The 26,372-nt window shown below is 46.4% G+C and overlaps 1 pseudogene; it reads left to right on the top strand.

Moving 5' to 3' along the window:
* LOC135527180 (protein O-mannosyl-transferase TMEM260-like) overlaps positions 1-14,313 on the top strand; it is a 31,372-nt pseudogene extending 17,059 nt beyond the window's left edge.
* The last annotated feature ends 12,059 nt before the right edge of the window (positions 14,314-26,372 follow it).

A 26,372-nucleotide genomic window follows, 5' to 3' on the forward strand; every position in this document is an offset into this window, starting at 1 on the left:
AGGAGGAGGTGTGATGGTGTGTCGGCTTGCTTTGCTGGTGACACTGTCGATGATTGATTGATTGGTTGATTTAGAATTCAAGGCACACAACCAGCATGGCTACCACAGCATTCTGCAGCGATACGCCATCCCATCTAAGTTGAGGTTAGTGAGACAATTTGTTTTTCAACAGACAATGACCCAACACACCTCCAGCGTGTGTAAAGGCTATTTGACCAAGAAGGAGAGTGATAGAATGCTGCATCAGATGACCTGGCCTCCACAATCACCCTACCTCAACCCAACTGAGATCGTTTGAGATGAGTTGGACCGCAGAGTGAAGGAAAAGCATCCAACAAGTGCTCAGCATATGTGAGAACACCTTTAAGACTGTTGGAAAAACATTCCTTAAGAAGCTGGTTGAAAGAATTCCAAGAGTGGGCAAAGCTGTCATCAAGGCAAAGGGTGGCTACTTTGAAGAATCTCAAATATAAAATATATTTTGATTTGTTTTAACACTTTTTGGTTACTACATGATTCCATATGTGTTATTTCATAGTTGTGATGTCTTCACTATTATTCTACAATGTAGAAAATAGTAAAAAATACAGAAAAATCCTATAATGAGTAGGTGTGTCCAAACTTTTGACTGGTCCTGTATGTAAATGTGATATTTAGCTTTTTATTTATTTATTTTTGCTAAAAATTCTAAAGACCTGTTTTTGCTTTGTCATTTTGGGAATTTGTGTGTAGATTGATGAGCGGAAAAATATTTTATACATTTTAGATTAAGGCTGTAACGTAACAAAATGTGACTGGGTCTGAATACTTTCCAAATGCACTGTATATCTGTTGGTTTGAGGACAATGTCTACAGGGTTTGTGGTTAGGAGTATTTATGGGTATTTGTGTTTGCTTGAAGGTATTTGTTCTGGTTACTGACTTATATATTTCTTTTAGGATATTTTATTTTACAAAGTGAATTATTATATGATTTCGGTAGATTTATTTTACTTCAATAAGAGCTTGATGATTATGGTTCAAATTCCCAGGATTTAAAAAAATATTTTAATGAAATTAATTTCCATTATTTATGTGTTTTTTTTAGCAGAGCTAAGATCTCCCAATTCATGAAATACAATTTATTTACAGAATTTCTGTATAGAATTCCTTTGTCATCCAGTTAGTTACCCCAGTGATGAGACTGAGACATTCTGGCAAGCTGGATCAGTTCAGGGTAAAATACCCATATATTATTCTCCTGCCATGTCTCAACATTACAGCTATTGTCACTGAGCCACAACATTACAGAACAGCAGCACCCTGCACCACATTGAGCTTTGATAACAGTAAACATGGCCACAATGGTGTCATATTCTCTCCCTCTTCATCTCCCTACCATGGGAGTAGCTAGCCCCATCCCCAGCCCAGAGAATGAGCCATGGAGACGCTGACTGGGACCCAGGTGGTCCTCTGCAGACAGACAGGTAATTTAAACCTAAGTGTACACACATCACTGGGTTTTAACACACTGACAGGCCCTGAGAGAGAGATGTCAGCTTCTCAGAAAGAGAGGACAGGAGTGTGTGTGTGTGTCTGTCTCGACAGGCATGTCCGTAGAAGCCATGGCAAGCCTGGTGTAATAGCCACATTACTTCCAAGGACCCCCACTACTGCTCAGCACCCTGCTTTGCCCCAAAACCAGCACCCCTGCTAAGTGTGTGGGCTGCGTGTTAATTGCTACACAGGGGGGTAGAATTGAGGGCGAGGGGCATCCCTGCACCTCAAGAAAAGTCCCCATCCACCCCCCACCCCCTTCTCCTACCGTTCAAGTTGCAGTTAATTCCTGGAGCGATGCAGTGAGAAAGACGCTGCTATCTCTTACTAAGACTGACCCCCACTCCCACCACTAGACACGCCCCCCACCCCAGTCCTGCATCACATAGAACACAGAGCAAAAAGACTGGCAGAAAGGAGAGGGAAAAATTAAGGAAAAAAGTCATCAGCAAGCAATACTTTTTTTACTCTCCTCCCTCTCCTTTTTTTTCTGATTTACGGCGCTTTCCTCAGAAAGCTCCATTGTTCCCCTAGCCTAAGTCTCATCAGGCCTTTTGTGGCTGACTATCATAGCGGCAGGCAGAGAGCTGGAAATGTATAAATGGTATCATGCCTTGTGATTAATGGCGGTACTTATGAGTCAGGTCTGATAACGGGCCTGCTCTCTACTCAATTTCAGATACCGTTAATGGAATCTGTCTTCTGCGATTGTAATGTGAGAGCGCCTAATTTGCTATGGAGCTTGAAGCTGTCACCGGCAAGGGATTGTGGGGTCATAAGGGACCTGGCAGCCGTTTGGCCTGCAGCTTGTATCTGCCGTGCTGAATAGAGCAGCTCTCTGCCTGTCAGTTAGCTGATAGGCTGATGAGGACTCTAAGCCACTCTACACAATGGCGGAAACGGCCATACTGCCTGACTTCCTTAATTGTGGAGCCCGCTCATATTTCAGAGCCAGCGTGCCAGGGACTGGGCGGATTTTTTTCTTCCTCTTTTCCCCCCTCTCCTCCTCAACGTATTTTCTGTTTTCTTCATTTCATCCTCACGTACTCTGACCCCCCCCCCCCACTCACACATCTGTACTATTTGAGTTGTCTTCCCCTTCTCCTCCTCATCATTTGTCGTCCCTCTCCCTCTGTGTCTCTATTTAGTAAGTGGTGGGTCTTGCATATGACAGATTTATCCCAAGTTTGCTTCAGTTACCACTAAAGAGATGGAAGAGAGGAAGAAGGGGGGGGGGCTTTTGAAGTAAAGGAGTACTTCTCCCATAGTGGTTATCTATGTCAGGCTGGCGGTTGCTTCTGGAGAGAGAGGCCTGAAGGATGTGGTATGGGAGTGGTCAGAGCTTTAGATAGTTCCTATGGCTACAAAAATAGAATTGTTTCAATGACCGGTACTTGGACATTTTCAAAAATATGTCAATGATTTTGTTTTGCAGTCGTGGTCAACCATATCCGTCTATCATCATTATGAGTTTTCTAACTTTGGATAGCCACGAACCATACACTTACCCATACCTGAGGTTGGACATGTGGTCACCCCTGTACCTGACCCCTCTGCCACTCCTCTAGACGGGCAGACCCGGGGCCAGGTGCGGTGCTGGCTGGGGGGTGTTTGCTGTGTCCAGGCCCAGCTGGCAGTGGTCGGTGGTGGCCGAGGTCTTCTCCCTCAACCTCTTCATTGGGCTCTTCTCCCTGACTGCCAGCTTCCACTGTGCAAATAGTGCCCCCCAGAGGAGTCAGGTAACTCCACCATCCTTCTATACCATCCACCCTCACACAGGACAAGACATGCATATCAGCCCCCTGAAACCAGATAGGCCGTTCCATTGTGATATCACAACTGTGTGCCCGAGGAAACTATATGGTACAATTTATAAAAATATGGTATGTTAATATACAGACTGTTTGTTTATTTTTTCAATGACAAATGCCATATGTTGATACATTTAAGGAGTTGTTCACGATTTTACAACTTGATGTTAGACTACTTTCAGGGTAACCATCTATCGGCCAAGAGAAACTAATCCAGGTTTCACTTTTCTTTAAACAGCCACTACAAACGTCTGCTAACCTTAGCCACCATAAGCTAACAATCAATGGATGTGATGGGGGCATGTGAGCATGTTTTTACAAAAATGATGTCCAAATCACCTGAAATCAAATCAACTCCATATTTGGTTTGCTGTTACTTAAAGGTGAATTGGCCATAAACATTTTTTTAACATGCTCACATCACTTCCATTAATTGTTAGCTTGTGGTGGCCAAAGTTAACTGAAGTTTGTACTGGCTGTTTAAAGAGAACTAAACCATGGGTTACAGTTAATACTGGCCATAGACTACTTTCAGGGTGAGGAACCATCTAACTACTCCTTTAAGTCTCGTCTTGTTGTTGTCAGGTTGCCCATTGGGGGGCTGGGCCCGTGTAACCAGCACACTCTGGTGTTGTACGTGATGGTCATCATTCCCAGGGTCCTGCTCCACCTCTGCTCTCACAAAGTAAGTTTAACGACACACCGCTCTTTTCCATCTGAGTGGCCATAGAGACGTAGGCAGAAAAACTGGCCTATCTGTTGCTGGGGAGACCAGACTTCCCTCTCAGGTCTCCTCACTCACCTACAGAGGACTGAGTACGGCACCTTTAGCCTGATACACACTTATATACATTTACATATACTGTACCAACATACATTACAGTATATTGGAGCTGTGGGAGGTATGGTAGTGAGTGTTGATGTGTTTCTTTCTTTAATAATTGACCTTAGGCCAAGACCGAGGGAACCTCACCATGATGCTAAAGTGAGTATTATTCACTTTATTTTACAGATGAAGTCATTGCTATAGCATGAATCTTAATTCAACAGTTTGTTTACACATTGTTTCCATTTATTTGAGCTTTTAGGGTATTTTATTTTGAAATAGTTTTCTGGAATATTACATTAAATGTTGAATATTGAAGGTTATTTATTGGATAATGTGATCTGTAGAAGTGAAAGAGTTGTTTTCTAATGCTTTTGACTCTAGACAGACAGGTTTAAACATCAGACAAAAACCCATCAGTTCTGTTCTGAAGGAGGGAAACCATCCATCGCCAGTACTGGAACCCGTCTCTCCCTCTCTTTCTCCTCTCTCCCCAGCTTTTGTTCTTCCCGCTCCCCTCTCCACCATCAAAGCAGAACTGAACCTGCTTAGAGGACCACATCTCTGTGTTCTGTTTCTCTAGCAGTTTGAAATGATCACTCAGCTCTGGTGTTTAAGCATGACAAGCTGTGATGATAGACACTGCAATATAGCTGGAGAGATTGTGTTTTCCTCCAACAACCCCCTCTATCCCCCCTGTCATCCAACTTCTGGTATTTTTCTACGGCTGACGCTTCTTAAGACCCCCCACCACCAACCCCCTCAGCCCGGCCCCACCCACTTCCACCACCCCCGCTGGTTGATGGACAAACATACCTTCAAGATGAGGGAGAGAGGCAAACATGACAAGCATGTCACATTGGGGACGTAAACCTCCCTAGAGAAGCTGACACAGTCTTACACACATATGCACATAACACACACACACACACACATTGGCCTACACTCAATGATATGGAGACTCAATAAGCTGTCAAAAAGAGATGGTATTAAAGAAGAGGCAGGGAGCCATCTCTGCTCCGGGGAAGTGTCTGTGACTGACAGGCTCTCTGACAGGGGTTGGGTGGAGGCCACATTCATTGGTGTCTGTCAATCGGATGGAAGGGTGCATACAGTCATTAAAGTTAGTCTGTTTGATTGGGGAGGGGTCAGTTATTTGTGTCTTCCAGTCACAAGAAAGGGAAGTGGGAGGTTATTCAATAATTGCTGTTCTTCAGTTTGATGAAGGTTAGAGGGATGCGGTCATGGAGACATTGGTGTCTGCTAATCAGAGGTGTGTGTGTGTGTGTGTGTGTGTGTGTGTGTGTGTCAGGGCTCAGCTGACCCACTGTATGGCTGACCTGTCCCTCTCTGTGCTGGTCCTGGCTGGACTGGGCTTGTTCCTCTCCTCCTGGGACAGGTATGGAAACACACCAGACAGACAGAAATCAATCTCTCAGACAGGCACAATCCAAATCCATATACACTCACTTCATTCCTTAATGAGAAAACTATTCGACCTGTCATGCTGCCATGGCACTGTACAATTAAAAGAAAGGGAGATTTTGATGTGTGTGTTTGTCTACTAGTTGTAATGATGTGTATGTGAATGCATGTATCTGTATGTAGCAGTGCTCTCTGATGCAGTAATTCATTACAGTAGTGTCTGTGCTGGGGTCGGTTGGGTGCCACTGATAAGGCAGAGCAGAGCCAGGCAGTCCCCAGGGCACAGCCAACCCCCTGCCTCCCCCTGCCTTCCCTGGGGGGCACCCAGACACACTTGGCTTTACAGACACACAAGCATGAACGTGCACAAACATACGTGGGTCATTCCATTGAAATTCCATGAAAATGTCAGCAAAGTTTTCTGAAATACAGCACAAATAAATATGTACTTTTATTTCCACTTTTTGTTTTCAATTTCCATGTGTTTAGATTACCACTAGGGGATAGTGTTTTGTCGTTCTTTTATATAACCATTTACAACTGTCCTCTGCGTTGTAATGGTGATGTGAGGCAGAGTGGTAGGCCCCGTCACACAGTGACTCACACTCTGTCATCCAGACCCAGCATTAGGAAAGCAATCATGCTGTGGGCTACAGAACATGTTAGCTGTGATAGTGTGTCTGTCTACGGGTGGAGTGACATTATCTCTCGTGTACCTCAATACATTTGGGAGGGAATTGCACTGCAAGTACTGTATTTTCATGTACTTATTAGGAGATTGAAAATAAATGTGATTTGTAAAATGAACAGGTACCCTGCACATGTATTGTTGTTTTGGTTCTGTACTCCAGCACTTCAGATTTTAAATTAGACAATGACTGAGATTGAAGTGCAGACTCTCAGCTTTCATTTCAAGGTATTTTTGATCCAAATCGTGTGAACCGTTTAGAAATTACAGCACTTTTTATACATAGTCCCTTCATTTTATGGGACCAAAAGTAATGGTACAAATTCACTTATTTGATTACATCAAGCTTGTGACTCTGCAAGCTTTTTGGATGCATTTCCTGTTTGTTTTGGTTGTGTTTCAGGAATGAATGGTAAATAATGTATTTTATCAAAACAAACAGCAAATGCATCCAACAAGTTTGTAGAGTCACAAGCTTGATGTAATCATTATGTGCTAGGAATATGGGACCAAATACTACACTTTTGACTACTTTAATACACATATAAGTAAATTAGTCCATATACTTTGGTCACCTTAAATGAGGGGACTATGTACAAAATTGCTGTAATTTCTACACGTTTCACCCGATATGGATGAAATTACCCTAAAATGAAATCTGACAGTCTGCTCTTTAATCTCAATCATTGTATCATTTCAAACCCAAAGTCCTGGAGGTAAAAGAGGTAAAACAAAAATGTGTTACTGTCCCAATAATTACGCAAAGAAGTGTATATGGTATTTCTGTCTATATACAGTAACTATGTGTAAGGTCAGTGGTCTTACGGTGATGAATGCCTGTCTTCCATTCCGGATGCAGGGTGCTGTTCCCTGGCTTCTGACGGCCATGCTACTACTCTACTCCCTGTTCTTCACCTGGAGAGCCAACCTGGACACTGGCAGACAGCGGACCCCTACTGCTGGGAGTGGTGAGCGATGGGGCTTAGTTAGGGCAGGGAGATGACTGGATGGGCCTGAGTTGGGCTGCCACAGTCTTCTCGGCCCCAGGTAAAAGCTGTGTAGTGTGTTTAGTCTCTCTGGTGGAGCAGTTCTGGCTTCAGAGTGATGCTGTGGTGTGTGTGCTGGCTGGGCTGGGCCTGAGTTGGACACACACAGGCCTGGGGAGGAGGCTAGGCCATGGGGGTCTGTGGAGGGCCGGAGGCTCTTCACTATAGGTCTCCTGGTACACATGGTGCACTCCAACCATTGGTAAACATCATATCCAGTAAAATCAACTGACTTTGGCTTGATGGCACCATCCTGTGTGTGGTGTTATAACACTGTAGTATCTTTACCTGCAACAACTGATTTCAGGATGACCGACAAACTGTAAAATAAATGCTGTCTTGTAGCTAAAGCTCGTGTCAAACTCAAGAATATTTATTTTTGCGGGAAATAACATTGAAATGACATTAAACTAAATCAAAACTGTGTAGAAATGATAATGATAATGACCTACATTTATAGTCTCCTCACTCTGTCCAGCTCACTAACAGTCATCAAACGGAGGCCAGGCCGTCAGGGAGCATCGTTCCATTTTAAAGCGATGGATAGAGGACAATTCTTTTGCTGATTTTAGACGGCAAGGAAATATAATCCATTTTAAGTGTGGTCCTCTGGACCTCGATTGAGACAGTTTGCCCCTCGGGCTGCATTCTGAGTTTGATACCCCTGGGCTAGAGGGTCACACACAAAACATCTTGAGAATTTTACTGACAAAAATCTCTGTACTTGTTTCACCTGAGCTAACCCAAAATGTTTCTCTGTACTTCAAACTGGGGCCCTGCACTCCACATGCCAGGTATTTTATTCTCCCGTCTCTCTTCATCCCATGGTGGGGGCTAAAGAGAGGCACGGTTAGCACATAGATTCCACTGTGAATGCTGAGTGTGAGATGTTAGCCGTGAGAGGTAGCAGATTACACCAGTGTGGTGCTGCGCTCTGCCAGGCAGACTGAGGGAGCATCACACAGCTGCTTTGATCAGGGGGAGGGCATACGCAGTCAGACCCATCACACCTGTCTACCCGCGATTAGATAGACAGAGCTGGGGTGGGGGCACTGACAACTTACCACAGAGGCACTTGAAAGCATACATAGAGTACACACACACACACACACACACACACACACACACACACACACACGGAGACCATCCTCAGTAGTGGAGATGGACAAACGTAACTCCACTCAAAAAAAAGTACACAGACACACAGTTGTAAGAGAATATATAACTCCTGTTGACTTGTAGAGGTTTGTGTTGCATCCCTCCCAGGGAGTGTGATCAGAGCAGTAACAGTGTGGTGGAGCAGTTTGGGCAGGAGCTTCTGGTCTCTGTCCCTCCAGACTCTATCATCCTGACCCAGGGAGACCTCCCAGGGAGTGTGATCAGAGCAGTAACAGTGTGGTGGAACAGTTTGGGCGGGAGCTTCTGGTCTCTGTCCCTCCAGACTCTATCATCCTGACCCAGGGAGACCTCCCAGGGAGTGTGATCAGAGCAGTAACAGTGTGGTGGAGCAGTTTGGGCAGGAGCTTCTGGTCTCTGTCCCTCCAGACTCTATCATCCTGACCCGGGGAGACCTCCCAGGGAGTGTGATCAGAGCAGTAACAGTGTGGTGGAGCAGTTTGGGCAGGAGCTTCTGGTCTCTGTCCCTCCAGACTCTATCATCCTGACCCAGGGAGACCTCCCAGGGAGTGTGATCAGAGCAGTAACAGTGTGGTGGAGCAGTTTGGGCAGGAGCTTCTGGTCTCTGTCCCTCCAGACTCTATCATCCTGACCCAGGGAGACCTCCCAGGGAACTCCCTGCGCTACTGCCAGAGACATACGCCTCGTTGACTAGGAGGTTACTACTTTGTCACTTAATGTAATTTGCATTGGTTTTAAGTCCAGGTCAGGACTTCCATTAATTCAGCGTCATGATAACAGCATTGTTAGAAGCATTTTGGAAGAAGATCCTAGTAAGACTCCTGTCTGTTGACCTCTCTGCTCCTCCAGATGATGATGTACAGCTGGAACGTGGCCAAGCTGGGCCAGCATCACCCTGGGGTTCACTTCCCAGGGCGTTGGTGGGACCCGGTCCACACGGAGGAGAAAGACACCTTCAGTCTGGAGCAGTACCACTCTCACAACACACAGTGAGTCACTGGGAGAGAAGGGAGGGAGAGAATACCATAGAGATACATACAGTGTCTTTCTTTATTGAGAATGTATGGACTGACTGAATGGACAAGTGAGAAATAGAGAGAGTGAATGAAGAGGACAATAATGGACTGAGTAGAAAGTGAGTGTAACCGATGTGAAATGGCTAGCTAGTTAGCGGGGTGCGCGCTAATAGCAATTCAATCTGTGACGTCACTCGCTCTGAGACCTTGAAGTAGTTGTTCACCTTGCTCCAGCTTATGTGGATCTATGTGTAGCGATGCTTCAAGGGTGACTGTTGTCTATGTGTGCAGAGGGTCCCTGGTTCGATCCCAGGTAGGGGTGAGGAGAGGGACGGAAGCTATACTGTTACATGAGGAATGGTGAGATTGTTGGAGAGCACTGAGTGGTTGAAACAATAAGGAGGAGATGAAACATAAAACCTACAGCATTTAGGACTATAACACCAGGCTACAGCCCCGTGAGGAGTCACAATACTTCAGATATATTCAGTGTATTTATGTTTTATCCATCTGACTATAGTACTCGAAGGATACAGAGAACAAATGGGTTGGACAGGACTCCTCCTGTAAATCCCCAGCCCACCAGGGGGCAGTGTTTGCTTGGCCAACAGGGGGGCAACACTGACCAGTGGGATCAACCCTCTGGGTACAGTACTGAAGAGGAGAGTGGATCAGTAGGAATGGGAGAGAGCTGAATGGTGGGTGTGTGTGCATGCTTGTGCTTGTTGGGTATGAGGTGGATGCACATGTGCTACCCATGTATGCCTATTCAGTTCTATCAGAAGTCACCTGGGGTGAGAGTGAGTAGTGTTTGAGGGGAGATAGATAGCTGAGGGTAGTTCCCTTTAGGGGCTCCAACACTGTGGTTCTGCTCTGTCCACCTCAGCAGCATGGTCACGGTGCCTGCCTGTTTGTGTGTGTGTCTGCAGGGGGGCTGTGCTGGCCTGCATCGGGCTGCCTGACCGGGACCCCAGCTGGGAGAGGAGCTTTTCTCACTGGCTCCTGGGTGTGTGTGACCACCTGGTGCCTGCCCAGGAGCCCTTCCACCAGGAGGAGTGGACCCGCCACACCCTCTAAATCTGGACCGAGCCACACAACAGGTACACAGTATACATACAGCCCAGAGGGCCCTCTGGAGAGGTGGGGGGCCTGCTCAGCAGGAGAGGCCTACAGTTCATGGGGAGTCTATGGTGTTCTGCTAGCTGCCATGGAAATGGTCATACTGTATGCCATAGCATGACGAACATGCTAGGCCTGTTAGTTAGGAATCCTGTGATCACACATTTCTATAGCAGAGTAAGAATCTTCTGTTCAGTGATACTCTTTGGTGTTGACTATTTCTTCTCTGTGGTCTTCCACAATACCGGCAGAGACTTAACGGATGTTCCTACAGCAAGGTTTCCTCTGTTCTCCGTGCTCTGATCCAGCAGCTCTTTTTGCGTTATACCAAAGCAAGACATTAGGCCTCCAGCCATTTGAAATGAGGCTAAAGATGAAACATAATTAGTTTCTTATTGCATTTTGTCAATAAGTGTGTCAAAAGTGGAATTAGTCAAAGCTCCATTTTTCTGTTGCCGTTGCCAGCCGTCCCTCATTCACTGCGATAATCATGGCTGAATACTGTGACATTATTTCCTTTGCCCTCAGTACAAGCGTGTCCGTCGATGCCCACAAGCCAAATATTAGCTCGGAACCCTGCTAAAATATTATTTTGAAGAAGAGGTCAAGTGTTTATACGCAACAAAATGAAAACGGATATGTGGTGCCTTCCATGTCTAATGTGCTGGTACTGTTGCTCTACAGTACTGTACTGTATATTCACATTGGGTTTGTGAAAACCTAAACCAGCACACTTTGAACAATGTGTATTAACATCCCATAGTGATACATGAATGAATATGATTTGTGTGGAAGGAATGATGCATGAGAAAAGCCCCGGAGGTGTGCAGATATAGAGCTGTGTCTTGTTCTATTCACCACCCAGGGTCCTGGGTAAGGGGGTCTAGGAGATGTGGCCGGCCAGGTAAAGTAAAGAGTAAACGCTGAAGACACTGACTCTCTTTTCTCTTGCAGTCACTGTATATATGTATAGTTTACAGATAGAGCCTCTCTGACAGATCAGCCTCGTCTGCCAGCTAAAACATCTACGTAACCCACTCTGGTGTGGTAGAGCACCAGCTATTCTACATGAAATGCTGTTGTGTAGCTCGCATCTACATAAATCACTATATTCTCCTAGTGCATCTCTGCGGATAAATCTCCACGGTTCATCCATCCAGAACTTAGCTCTGAGCCTGTGATATGTTCTCTTTGTTTCAGGATGAAGACGGCTTTCTTTCTTTTTGACCTGGCTGAGAGGATCCAGGGAGAGGAGAAAGCTCGCCTGTTTGACCTGGCTGAGAGGAGAAAGCTCGCCTGTTTGACCTGGCTGAGAGTAGAAAGCTCGCCTGTTTGACCTGGCTGAGAGGAGAAAGCTCGCCTGTTTGACCTGGCTGAGAGGAGAAAGCTCGCCTGTTTGACCTGGCTGAGAGGAGAAAGCTCGCCTGTTTGACCTGGCTGAGAGGAGAAAGCTCACCTGTTTGACCTGGCTGAGAGTAGAAAGCTCGCCTGTTTGACCTGGCTGAGAGGAGAAAGCTCGCCTGTTTGACCTGGCTGAAAGGAGAAAGCTCGCCTGTTTGACCTGGCTGAGAGGAGAAAGCTCGCCTGTTTGACCTGGCTGAGAGGAGAAAGCTCGCCTGTTTGACCTGGCTGAGAGGAGAAAGCTCGCCTGTTTGAACTGGCTGAGAGGAGAAAGCTCGCCTGTTTGACCTGGCTGAGAGTAGAAAGCTCGCCTGTTTGAACTGGCTGAGAGGAGAAAGCTCGCCTGTTTGACCTGGCTGAGAGGAGAAAGTTCGCCTGTTTGAACTGGCTGAGAGTAGAAAGCTTGCCTGTTTGACCTGGCTGAGAGGAGAAAGCTCGCCTGTTTGACCTGGCTGAGAGGAGAAAGCTCGCCTGTTTGACCTGGCTGAGAGTAGAAAGCTCGCCTGTTTGACCTGGCTGAGAGGATCCAGGGAGAGGAGAAAGCTCGCCTGTTTGACCTGGCTGAGAGTAGAAAGCTCGCCTGTTTGACCTGGCTGAGAGTAGAAAGCTCGCCTGTTTGACCTGGCTGAGAGTAGAAAGCTCGCCTGTTTGACCTGGCTGAGAGGAGAAAGCTCGCCTGTTTGACCTGGCTGAAAGGAGAAAGCTCGCCTGTTTGACCTGGCTGAGAGGAGAAAGCTCGCCTGTTTGACCTGGCTGAGAGGAGAAAGCTCGCCTGTTTGAACTGGCTGAGAGTAGAAAGCTCGCCTGTTTGACCTGGCTGAGAGGATCCAGGGAGAGGAGAAAGCTAGCCTGTTTGACCTGGCTGAGAGTAGAAAGCTCGCCTGTTTGACCTGGCTGAAAGGAGAAAGCTCGCCTGTTTGACCTGGCTGAGAGGAGAAAGCTCGCCTGTTTGACCTGGCTGAGAGGAGAAAGCTCGCCTGTTTGACCTGGCTGAGAGGAGAAAGCTCGCCTGTTTGACCTGGCTGAGAGGAGAAAGCTCGCCTGTTTGACCTGGCTGAGAGGAGAAAGCTCGCCTGTTTGACCTGGCTGAGAGGAGAAAGCTCGCCTGTTTGACCTGGCTGAGAGGAGAAAGCTCGCCTGTTTGACCTGGCTGAGAGGAGAAAGCTCACCTGTTTGACCTGGCTGAGAGGAGAAAGCTCACCTGTTTGACCTGGCTGAGAGGAGAAAGCTCGCCTGTTTGACCTGGCTGAAAGGAGAAAGCTCGCCTGTTTGACCTGGCTGAGAGGAGAAAGCTCACCTGTTTGCACTGGCTGAGAGTAGAAAGCTCGCCTGTTTGACCTGGCTGAGAGGAGAAAGCTCGCCTGTTTGCACTGGCTGAGAGTAGAAAGCTCGCCTGTTTGACCTGGCTGAGAGGAGAAAGCTCGCCTGTTTGACCTGGCTGAGAGGATCCAGGGAGAGGAGAAAGCTCACCTGTTTGCACTGGCTGAGAGTAGAAAGCTCGCCTGTTTGACCTGGCTGAGAGGAGAAAGCTCGCCTGTTTGCACTGGCTGAGAGTAGAAAGCTCGCCTGTTTGACCTGGCTGAGAGGAGAAAGCTCGCCTGTTTGACCTGGCTGAGAGGATCCAGGGAGAGGAGAAAGCTAGCCTGTTTGACCTGGCTGAGAGTAGAAAGCTCGCCTGTTTGACCTGGCTGAAAGGAGAAAGCTCGCCTGTTTGACCTGGCTGAGAGGAGAAAGCTCGCCTGTTGGACCTGGCTGAGAGGAGAAAGCTCGCCTGTTTGACCTGGCTGAGAGGAGAAAGCTCGCCTGTTTGACCTGGCTGAGAGGAGAAAGCTTGCCTGTTTGACCTGGCTGAGAGGAGAAAGCTCGCCTGTTTGACCTGGCTGAGAGGAGAAAGCTCGCCTGTTTGACCTGGCTGAGAGGAGAAAGCTCACCTGTTTGAGCTCTCCTACACAGAGAGTCAGTCCTCCCATAGCAAACAAATAGGAGTATGAGCATTAACCATAATCACATACAGTATATGGTCAAGATTTGTACAGTGGTGCTTGTTATGGTCATTGTATACAAGTTGTGTTCTTTGTGATTGACAGCTATGTAAGGAAATCGTGGAGAGGCACACAGGCTACCCTCCCAACTGGGATAAGAACCTGTCCCTGGCTAGCGAGAGGCTCCTGCAGCATCCAGCACTTCAGCCTGAACCTGGACAAGGAGCCCACGGACTCCCAGGCCCCCGGGATGGTGTTGTCCAGACAAACAGGACCCTGACTGCACCTCACACTGCAGGAATGTTTTCCACTGGGGACGTTACATGACTTTTGCAACCTGGACTGAACCCAATCAAGCTGTTCATCTCTCACACACACTCTTTTATTTACTATTTCCCTGTCTCTCTCTGTATCTCTTTCTCTGCCTCTCTCGTGGCTTTTAACGTCGTGATTGTGTGGCCTCCAGCTTTAGTTCTTTAGTTCTCCCATTAGGACGGTCAGGCTGAGATTGAGGGAAACCCAATGTGTGCGCAGAAAGGGAGGATTAGAGCAGGCTCTTAATCTTGGACAGACTTGTGCCGTGCCACACTTTCCTCTGGACTCTTAGCATGACCCAGGCTCCAAATCACCACCGCTGCCCACCGACTATCCATCCGGCTGAGATGGTCCTTTAAAAAACAAATGGATTCAAGGAGCTTTTTTTCTCCTTTTGACAGCAGGGCTATAATCCCTCACGGATTTAAATGACATATTAAATGTTACAATGCCAGGGACGCATTTAGAGGTGTGTGTGTGTACTCCTCCTGTGATACACAGACACGAGGACAGAAACACACACACACACAAACACACACACACACACACACACACACTGAACAGTGGAGCGCTTTCATCTCCACAGAGACATTTTGTTGCGCAGACATTGAGAGTCACAACTACGCTAACACAGACAGAGACATTGCACACAGACATGCAAGGGTCCTCAGCAGGGACTCATTCCTCTGTTCTCGGAGAGACCTTCTACCTCGCTCACCTTCCATTCCCTCGTTCCTCTGTTCTCGGAGAGACCTTCTACCTCGCTCACCTTCCATTCCCTCGTTCCTCTGTTCTCAAGAGAGACCTTCTACCTCGCTCACCTTCCATTCCCTCGTTCCTCTGTTCTCGGAGAGACCTTCTACCTCGCTCACCTTCCACATTCTGACTGTGAACATGCTATTTTTTTCTGCTGTCCACAGATGAAAATACTCTAACAAAGATTCATTTTTCCACTTTAAATGTTCTCAGAGCTTTACTTTTTTTCTACTGTGTTTATTTTTTCTATGAGACATTTTATTTCTGGTGTAAGTATTTATTGATGTATACAAATATGACAAATTAGTATTAGAAGGTGATGCAAAAAAATCTATGAATCTATAGTACAATGTACAGCTGTTTTAATATATTTTGTGTTTTTTGCTCTGTCACCTTACTTTATCATTTACCTTTTCTTATGTCCTCTCTTCTGCTTGAATCTCCCTCTATCTCTCTCCCTCTCCTGTCTCCCTCGCTCTCACATCCCTCTCTTATGTCCCTCTCTTCCACTGTCTCCCCCCCGCCCCCTGTCTCTGAGAGTTGGTTGCCCACCCCAAATCAGCAAGCTGCTGAAGGATTGTAGGAACCCATGGAATCGCCGTGACCACGGATGCAGGCAGGCAGCCACGGCAACGCTGGAATGTGGGGCGTCTGAGGAGATAAGAGCTGTGAGCCCAGCCAGGGAGAGAGGGAAGGGATGGAGGGAGAGGGGGAAAGAGACAGAGAGAGGGTGAGAGAGAGGCAAGCCTGTGAATGGGAGACAGAGAGACAACACTATAAACAGCCGGAAGAAGAGAATAGCGACAGAGCAGAAAAGAGAGGGGTGGGGGGGACATGGAGGCACACACTGGAGATGGGAAGTCTTATTCCTCTTTGCATTTAATTTACATCCCTGGCCGTATCGACCATCCGGATTGGGAGCAAAGCCCAGGGCTTAGGAGCGGAATAAAAAGACAAAATGCCTTTGCTGCTCTCATCCCTCCCTGATAATACCCCTTCTGTTTTTCTTTTCTCTTTTTCTCCATCTATAAGTAGATACTGTCCGAAATGCCAGCGGAAAAGCGACACCTCCGCTTGCTGTGCATCTCAGATAGACCGAACGGGAGTAGGGCTGAAAAGACGGCTTTAGAGGCTGGCCCTATCTCCTCTCTGGCTGGGTGGAGAAGGTTGGGTTGTGGTAGGGGGTGGAATAGGCATAATGTACTGAGCTGGCCACACATTTTGCATCATCTTACACTCTGGAAAAACTTCCCTGCAGATCAGTTTCCTAAGCAGGGAAACCTGTTTCAAGGGTGTTTAATCTACGCCAGCCATTTCTGTGATCATGGCCAATGGCCGCGACTGAACTTGACATATTTTTAGCACAGGATTGTTCTTGTTATTCATCCATACTTGTAGGTTTGTCTAATGCAGCGGCTGTTGGTGGTTGGTTTTGCACCGTAGGTCTTATAGATGGGCTCCCGCGTGGCACAGCGGTCTAAGGCACTGCATGTCAGTGCAAGAGGCGTTCCTACAGTCCATGGTTCAAATCCAGGCTGTATCACATCAGGCTGTGATTGAGAGTCCAGGGTAGGCCATCATTGTAAATAAGAATTTCTTCTTAACTGACTTGCCAAGTTAAATAAAGTTTTTTTTTTTTTTAAATGACAAAATATAGATGACAGTGTGGAGTGTCCCCATTGTAGTGCTGGGGCTCCAGAGTGCCTCAGCACCAGCAGACTAGCTGGGACATCCAAGGTGTTTTTCTAGTGTATGCTCAACAAACCAAGTCTAATAGAACATATATGGGACCAAAGCGTTCCTTTGTGTTATGCGCTGTAGGTTATTTTCTTCTTGGAGAATGACTTTGTTGACATGTTGTAATGTGTGAATTGGCATGCTTGCAGGTTGAGTTGGTTATTGCCTTAATGAGTGTGTGTCTCGGTGTGTGACAGCCGTTGTGTAAGACCCTGCAGGTACCGTGTGTTTGTGGCTTTACAGAGAGTCTGTTTGTACAGGTGCTAGCAGCTCTCTCCATTGTCTTTACTGTATATGTCTTTATGTTGGTTTGTTTGTCTCCTGTTGTGCAGAAAGTCTAAATGTGTATTCTCCGCCTGTAGGTGTCCCTGCCTGTTTTAAGTGGACTAAGTCATTGTGTTGATGAGAACATTGTCCAGGTCTTTGTGTAGGAATACTAGGTATATAGTGCTGTCATAGGACCTTGTGTTGCTGCTGCTGAGCTTATTGAAAGTGCTTGTTGTTGAACAGATTAATATCCACAACAGGGACCTAAAACAACGCCTGTAGACAGTGTGAGGAAGAGCGTGTTACCTGCCTCCACCAGACGCCTGGGGGTGATGGTCACCTCACAACCCCCTACCACACATCCACAGCATCCTCCTCATCGTCTCTTTTAATAAAGCACTCAACAATAGGGACAGATATAGGAGGGGTTGGGGGATTTGGCCATCTACATTTTCAGGGATGTCTGGACAAAGGGTTTTTAACGCTGTCTCCATAGTACACCGCCGCCCTACATCTCGACTGACAGCTTTGTCTTTTTTTTCAATATGTATTTTAGTATTACGGTATAGTAAATGTGAAATAACCTCTTGGAGTTATACTTGGCTAACTGAATTCCCATTGTTATTTCCCTAAATTCCCATTGTTATCTTGTGTACATACATTTGTTTATTTGATATAGCACCACTGCACTTTCGTATATCAAAGACAGCAGTGCAGAACATAATTGAAAATAGCTACTGTGGAGAAAGGTCTCTCTCCGCATTACTACGGAAAGGCAGAAAAAGCCCCTTTCTCCATTCCCTTCTTAGACCTATTTAAATAATTGAGGAGTAAACTGACAAATTAGGCACCTTTATGGACGCCCCTGGACTCTCTCAGGGGTCTCTCTGTTTCCCCTATACAACAGAGCGCCACTGGCCATGAGATAATATCTCTGTTTGCTTTGAGAGGGGCTGAGGGAGGGGGGTTGGCGGGGAGTTGGCCAGAACGAGAAGCAGGCCACACTTCCTCCCCCAGGTTCTAATTTTGTGCGACATTAAAGAGCTTGGCCTCCATTTAGGACACAGAGGCTTTTTCATAATTTTACGCGTCTCAGCTCGCTTGGGGTGCCTCTCTTTCTCTCTCTCTCTCCAGTCTCACTCCGTATCTGAATGAGAGGCCTGGGGATGAAGAGTGATTCACACCCTTGGTTTCTGTCGGCAGACTATGTTCCTGCGTAAGGCAGTTGGTAGTAGGTGAGGATACAGTAAAAGTATAAAACAATCTCTGTTTAGACCTGAATTACCTGTTAAAACATGTTTCATGTCAGGAGTACATCACTACAGGTGTGTATCATTTACAACTCATAGTAATTAAATATGCAAAGAGATAAACAATGTGACCCTATTAGAAATCAGCTCACATTGATCCTAAACACACGTCTTTTGCCTGGTAAAGTTTTTATTTTGTATATTTTTTGCTCAACACCACCACTCATTCATGCACAGCACCAGCATGCGTAAGCATTTATTCACGGGATTGGTCACCTCATTCACTGTCTCATTGGGGCAATTCACAGCTGACATACAGACAAGCTAATCTAAAATCACCCAATTTACAAATGGAAATCCCATCATCCAATTGAGCTAATAGAGGGACTTGAATGGGGTAATAAGATGTGGCGTAATACTGTGTAAAAAGCCTGTTGTGTTGGTGTTTGAGACTGCGTGACTGGGTGTTTGACTGTGCACAGTGATTAACGAGGCCTGTGGGGCTGACGGCAGCTCCGTGGCTGGGAAAGGGTGCCCCTCTCTGGGCTAGCAGACATGCCTGTCTACCCCTAGTGGTGGAGCCCTCGGTACCGGGACCAGAGGTGCAGGAGTAAATGTACTCCCTGTGCACTCAGTTCTTTCTCACTCACTCACTCTGTTTCTCTTTCTCTCTCTCTCAATGCTGCTGCAGTGCTTGCAGATGTGCACAAACAAGGGAGGATTAAAGCAAAACGAATCTAAACAGACAAATGGAATTAGAGTGATGGGTGTCGGTGGGCTGGTTTTGGAGTGATAAACATAATGTGTGTTGTGTGTGTGTGTGTGGCTGTGTGTGTTCCAGTGTCAAGGGGATTATCTGTGGTTAGGTGTGTTTGGCTTTGTGACTGCGGTGTCTTTGTGTATTTGCCTCTCCGTCTGTTTTTGTAATTATGTGTGTATATATTTACTCAGTCTTTACTTGTGTATGTGACAAATGTGTTACTACAACTTGCCTCTCAAATATCAGTCTGTGTCCTCTGCTTATGACGATGTGTATGTCTCTCCTCTTCCTGTCGGCGTTTGTTGCGATCATATTTTATTTTTGTTTATCACATTACGTCTGTGTACAGCTGTTAATCCCAGACAGACAGGACTGGTTTAGTCTACTGGATATACCCTGTGTGTTCAAATCTTTAAGAACACCTGCTCTTTCCGTGACATAGACCAACCAGGTGAATCCAGGTGAAAGCTATGATCCCTTATTGATGTCACTTGTTAAATCCACTTCAATCTGTGTAGATGAAGGGGAGGAGACAGGTTAAATAAGGATTTTTAAGCCTTGAGACATGTATTCTGTGTGTGTGTGTGCTATTCAGAGGGTAAATGGGCAAGACAAAAAGACTTAAGTGCCTTTGGACGGGGTATGGTAGTAGGTGCCAAGCGCAGCGGTTTGTGTGTGTCAAGAACTGCAACGCTAATGGGTTTTTCCCACTCAACAGTTTCCCGTGTGTATCAAGAATGGTCCAACACCCAAAGGACATGCAGCAAACTTGACACAACTGTGGGAAGCATTGGAGTCAATATGGGCCAGCATCCCCGTGGAACGCTTTTGACACCTTGTAGAATCCAGGCCCCACCGAATTGAGGCTGTTCTGAGGGCAAAAGAGGGTGTAACTCAATGTTAGGAAGGTGCTTCTAATGTTTTGCACACTCAGTGTATTATGTGTGTCGGCTAAGATGAAGTTTCCTGTGTCAATTAAAATATTAACATTTCCCACAGTGTACAATATCAATTGTAATGTCTCTGATGTGTTCTTGTCAATGTCCAGCAGTTGAAGACTTCTTGTTTTTCTCTGGTTTCTACAGTAGGTTATGTGTCTGCTGAGGAGTAGGAGAGGAATGAATAGGGACCAATGGGGGGTTCTGAACAGCAGCCTGGGGCTCCCCTGCCTAGGAGCTCTGGGATTAGGGCTAAATCCTGCCCTGCCAGATGGGCACCAGCACCACATCAATCCCACCCACCACCACCAACCTTAGACCTCAGGGCCAGGCCTTGCTCCCTCTGGCCCGCACTGGGCTCTGTGGACCGGACAATAGGGAGATGGAACCCCTTCGGGAGCTCAGAGGGTAGGGTTCTCCTCAACACATGCAGGGAGCGGCAGGGTAGCCTAGTGGTTAGAGTGTTGGACTAGTAACCAGGAGGTTGTAAGTTCAAACCCCCGAGCTGGCAAGGTACAAATCTGTCGTTCTGCCTCTGAACAGGCAGTTAACCCACTGTTCCTAGGCCGTCATTGAAAATAAGAATTTGTTCTTAACTGACTTGCCTGGTTAAAAAAACATTTTTGATAATAAATGATTATGTTGATTGTGATTAAATAACATTTCAAATATGTATTTTCCCCCAATAACTGTTTCCTTAAGCCCTGTAACTGTCCTACACTGCTAGCTTACAATACTCTTGCTGTACTTGCAAATAACTTTGGATGGAAATCTGTTAAGTTTGTGTGAGTTTGAACAGTCTGGCTGAGGTGTGTATGTCGAGTGCCCTCTGCACCTGCTTGGAAGTAGCAAAATAAATAATGTATTATTAAACTGGTGTTAAATCACACTAATTGGAAGTATTATTAAGGTACAATAGGAAACATTAAGACTTCAAAGTCATCCCTGACAAGCAGACAGCTCTAAAAGATCTACACTGTAGTATTTCCCTACCTGGATCAGTTATCCACAGCCTCTCCAGCAGCATCACTTACAAAATATTCTCTGAATTACTAGAAAGCAAATTACATGAAAGAAGTGTACAAACAAATAAAAGATTACAGGCTGTGTTCAGTCAAATGCCCTTTCAACAAGTAATGCACCACACAATGCCTTTCTCTCCCCAAGCTAAATGTGGATTTCTCCCTAAATACTATCCCCTGCTGGTCAGCCATGTTCTCCTCCAGGAGCAGTGAACAGTGAATCAGCGGCACCCAGGTAATGACAGTGTTCCATGCCACTGCCCTGTCTCCTTAACTGGTAATAGTTAGGCTTTGGAGTTCAAGTGGCTACAGGGTTTAGATGCAGATTTTCAAAAAGGGAAGAAAGAGTCTGGCTGTTGTTCTTGAAAAGCTGTGTTTATCCAGGATTAGAGACAGCAACATGTTAATAATTGTTTCTCACAGAACTGCAAAGAAGTACTTTTCTGTAATCCCCTAATCAGGCATTACACCTCTGAGCGAAGCCACAACACAGGCGCATGCTGGCTGTGACGCAGCACACCCGCACTGTATAAAACACCACATCACACCCGCACTGTATAAAACACCACATCACACCCGCACTGTATAAAACACCACATCACACCCGCACTGTATAAAACACCACATCACACCCGCACTGTATAAAACACCACATCACACCCGCACTGTATAAAACACCACATCACACCCGCACTGTATAAAACACCACATCACACCCGCACTGTATAAAACACCACATCACACCCGCACTGTATAAAACACCACATCACACCCGCACTGTATAAAACACCACATCACACCCGCACTGTACAAAACACCACATCACACCCGCACTGTACAAAACACCACATCACACCCGCACTGTACAAAACACCACATCACACCCGCACTGTACAAAACACCACATCACACCCGCACTGTACAAAACACCACATCACACCCGCACTGTACAAAACACCACATCACACCCGCACTGTGTAAAACACCACATCACACCCGCACTGTGTAAAACACCACATCACACCCGCACTGTGTAAAACACCACATCACACCCGCACTGTGTAATAAAACACCAAATTTTCTCTAACTCATCACAGCCACAGAAAACAGGAAGTTGCCATGGAAGCCAAGAGGTGGGGGTCACGCCCTGACCATAGCCTTCCCCTTTATTTTCTATGGTGGAGTTGGTCAGGGCGTGACTGGGGGGTTAGTCTAGTTTATATTTTCTATGTGGGGTTCAGGCTACGGTCCCCAGTCCAGAGCTTCCGGGCAGCGGTCCCCGGTCCGGATCTTCCGGGCGACGGTCCCCGGTCTGAGCACGGCGTCCAGTCCCGCTCCTTGGCATGAAGTATGTGGAACTCAAATCGCGCTGCGTCTTGGTCTGACCATTATTACAAAAATCATGACCGTGTGTGTGTGTCACCCATTCATTTATGGGTTATTTTTGACCGGGAACACCACAGATGTACACAAATTAAATAAAACACCCAACATTTTATGAAAATCATCCAAATGTATTTTGTGTGTTCAGATGCCCTGTGTGGACAAAGTCATGGATCCTTATGACAATCAGATTAAATAAACTACATGTTTCAGAGAGAACTTGTAAATCGGTCCAATTCGACTGGAACACAGCAGGAGGGTAAAACAGTACACCGTGAATTTCATCTTAAGTACAATATACTGAAAATAGGATTTTGTGCATTTTGATGGGTGTGGTGAAGACTCACTGAGTACTCATTCCATCGCCCTGCTGCCCCACTATTGGTCACAGGAGTAAGACATGAGTGTTTAGACAAGTGTTATTGCCTCATAATACAGGACGTCCCGCAGACATGCTGACATGAAGAGGCCAGAGCGGGGTGGTCTGTCTGTAGACTGGCTGTTCTGACAGCCCAGCTCCTGGTCATCAGAGGGTGGTCTACAGTAAGTAACCACAGAGGTCAGGCCCTCTGCTCTGGGACTGGAGATTATTGCTCTGACTGACACTTGATAGTTTGGTCCTTATCAAATCAAATGTTATTTGTCACATGCGCCGAATACAACAGGTGTAGACCTTACAGTGAAATGCTTAATTACAAGCCCTTAACCAACAATGCTTTAAAAAATTGAAATAAGTGTTGAGTAAAAAATGGATAAGTAGAAAACAGAAAATTACCATAACCATTCATTAAACAGCAGCAGTAAAATAACAAGTGAGGCTATATACAGGAGGTACCAATACAGAGTCAATGTGCAAGGACACCTTTTAGTCGAGGTAATTCAGGTAATATGTACATGTAGGGAGAGTTCGAGTGACTATGCATAGATTATAACAGAGAGTAGCAGCAGCGTAAAAGAGGGGTCTGGGTAGCCCTTTGATTAGCTGTTCAGTAGTCTTATGACTTTGGGGGGTAGAAGCTGTTAAGCCATTTGGACCTCAACTTGGAGCTCCGGTACTGCTTACCTTGCAGTAGCAGAGAGAACAGTCTATGACTTGGGTGGCTGGAGTCTTTGGCAAATTTCAGGGCCTTCCTCTGACACCGCTTGGTAAAGAGGTCCTGGATGGCAGGAAGCTTGGACCCAGTGATGTACTGGGCCATACGTACTACCCTCTGTAGTACCTTGCGGTCAGAGGCCGAGCAGTTGCAACCAGTCAGGATGCTGTCGATGGTGCAGCTGTAGAACCTTTTGAGGATCTGAGGACCCATGCCAAATCTTTTCAGTCTCCTGAGGGGGAACAGGCTTTGTCATGCCTACATCACAACTGTCTTAGTGTGTTTGGACCATAATAGTTTTTTGGTGATGTGGACACCAAGGAACTTGAAGCTCTCAACCTGTTCCACTACAGCCCCGTCGATGAGAATGGGGGCGTGCTCGGTCCTCCTTTTCCTGTAAGTCCACAATCATCTCCTTTGTCTTGATCACGTTGAGGGAGAGGTTGTTGTCCTGGCACCACACAGCCAGGTCTCTGATCTCCTCCCTATAGGCTGTCTCATCGTTGTTGGTGATCAATGTTGTGTCATCGGCAAACTTGATGATGCTGTTGGAGTCGTGCCTGGCCATACAGTCATGAGTAAACATGGAGTACGGGAGGGGACTGAGCACGCACCCCTGAGGGGCCCCTGTTTTGAGGATCAGGGTGACGGATGTGTTGTTACCTACCCTTACCACCTGGGGCTGGTCCAGGATCCAGGTGCAGAGGGAGGTGTTTAGTCCCAGGGTCCTTAGCTTATTGATGAGCTTTGAGGGCACTGTGGTGTTGAACGATGAGCTGTAGTCAATGAATAGCATTCTCACGTTGGTGTTCCTTATGTCCAGGTGTGAAAGGGCAGTGTTGAGTACAAAAGAGATAGCATCATCTGTGAAATTGTTGGGGAGGTATTAAAAATGGAGTGGGTCTAGGGTTGCTGGGATAATAGTGTTGATGTGCCCTCAGACTCTGGTTAATAAAACACAATTGTGTCCATTGTTAATTGTGCTATGATCTTATATGATAGCAACCATATTCAGCGTCCGGGGAAGAGATGTCACCACCCAGCCCAAATCTACCCCCCCTCAATAGCTTGGTTGGCGTCCACCCAGTACCCTGCCCTGAACTTAATCACGGTCACTAGCCGGCTACCACCCAGTTACTCAACCCTGCACCCTACAGGCTGCTGCCCTATGTACACTACTGTTCAAAAGTTTGGGGTCACTTAGAAATGTCCTTGTTTTTCAAAGAAAAGCAAACAATGTTGTCCATTAAAATAATGTCAAATTGATCAGAAATACAGTGGACAATGCAATGTTAATGTTGTAAATTACTATTGTAGCTGGAAATGGCTGATTTAAAAAAAAAATAAGGAATATCTACGTAGGTGTACAGAGGCCCATTATCAGCAACCATCACTCCTGTGTTCCAATAGCACGTTGTGTTCGCTAATCCAAGTTTATAATTTTAAAAGGTTAATTGATCATTAGAAAACGCTTTTGCAATTATGTTAGCACAGCTGAAAACTGTTGTTCTGTATGTTTATTCCCCCCTGTGTTGGGAGGCATAGGGTCAGCACCGAAGCTAGCCCTGAGCCAGGCTCATCTCCCAGCGAACAAACAAAATTACAAAATTACCACAACTACAATGCCCCACCGTACCACCACGACTGGTCCACAGATGTAATTCCATCAGCTGTGCCTTCAACCGGCCTTTGCCGGACGACGGAGCAGGCGCTTCTACTTACCCCGGACTGCTAACTTTTAAACGCCGCGTCTCCTGCGTGCTAGCGTAGTAACGACTACCTACCGGCTTCCCTGTTTCATCTATTGCTGTACACTGGACCCTATGAACACTTGGCTACATAGCTGATGCGGCGCTTTGTTTACCTTTGTTTATCTGTCGGCCCTAGCCCTAAACTCAGGCCCTGTGTGTAGTTAACCAACCCTCTCTGCACATTCATCGCCATTTTATCTGTTGTTGATGACGTAGCTGATTAGCAGGTGTTGTCTTCCCTGTTGTTGACTTAGCTAGCTCTCCCAATCTACACCTGTGATTGCTTTATGCCTCGCTTTATTTGTCTCTCAAATGTCAATATGCCTTGTATACTGTTGTTTAGGATAATTATCATTGTACTAGTTTACTGCAGAGCCCCTAGTCCCACTGTACATGCCTTAGATACCTCCTTTGTCCTACCTCCCACACATGCGGTGACCTCATCCAGTATAACCAGCATGTCCAGAGATGCAACCTCTCTTGTCATCACTCAGTGTCTGGGCTTACCTCCACTGTACCCGTACCCCACCATACCCCTGTCTGCACATTATGCCCTAAATCTATTCTACCACGCCCAGAAATCTGCTCCTTTTATTCTCTGTCCCCAACACATTAGACGACCAGTTTTGCTAGCCTTTAGCCATACCCTCATCCTACTCCTCCTCTGTTCCTCGGGTGATGTGGAGGCAAACCCAGGCCCTGCGTGTCCCCAGGCACTTGTTGACTTCTGTAATCGAAAAAGCCTTGGTTTCATGCATGTTAACATCAGAAGCCTCCTCCCTAAGTTTGTTTTACTCACTGCTTTAGCACACTCCGCCAACCCTGATGTCCTTGCCGTGCCTGAATCCTGGCTTAGGAAGGTCACCAAAATTTTGGAGATTTCCATACCCAACTACAACATTTTCCGTCAAGATAGAACTGCCAAAGGGGGAGGAGTTGCAATCTACTGCAGAGATAGCTTGCAAAGTTCTGTTATACTTTCCAGGTCTATGCCCAAACAGTTCAAGCTTCTAATTTAAAACATTAATCTCTCCAGGAATAATTCTCTCACTGTTGCCGCGTGTTATAGACCTCCCTCAGCTCCCAGCTGTGCCCTGGACACCATATGTGAAT

Source organism: Oncorhynchus masou, chromosome 32, assembly GCF_036934945.1.
Source record: "Oncorhynchus masou masou isolate Uvic2021 chromosome 32, UVic_Omas_1.1, whole genome shotgun sequence".
Taxonomy (NCBI): Eukaryota; Metazoa; Chordata; class Actinopteri; order Salmoniformes; family Salmonidae; genus Oncorhynchus; species Oncorhynchus masou.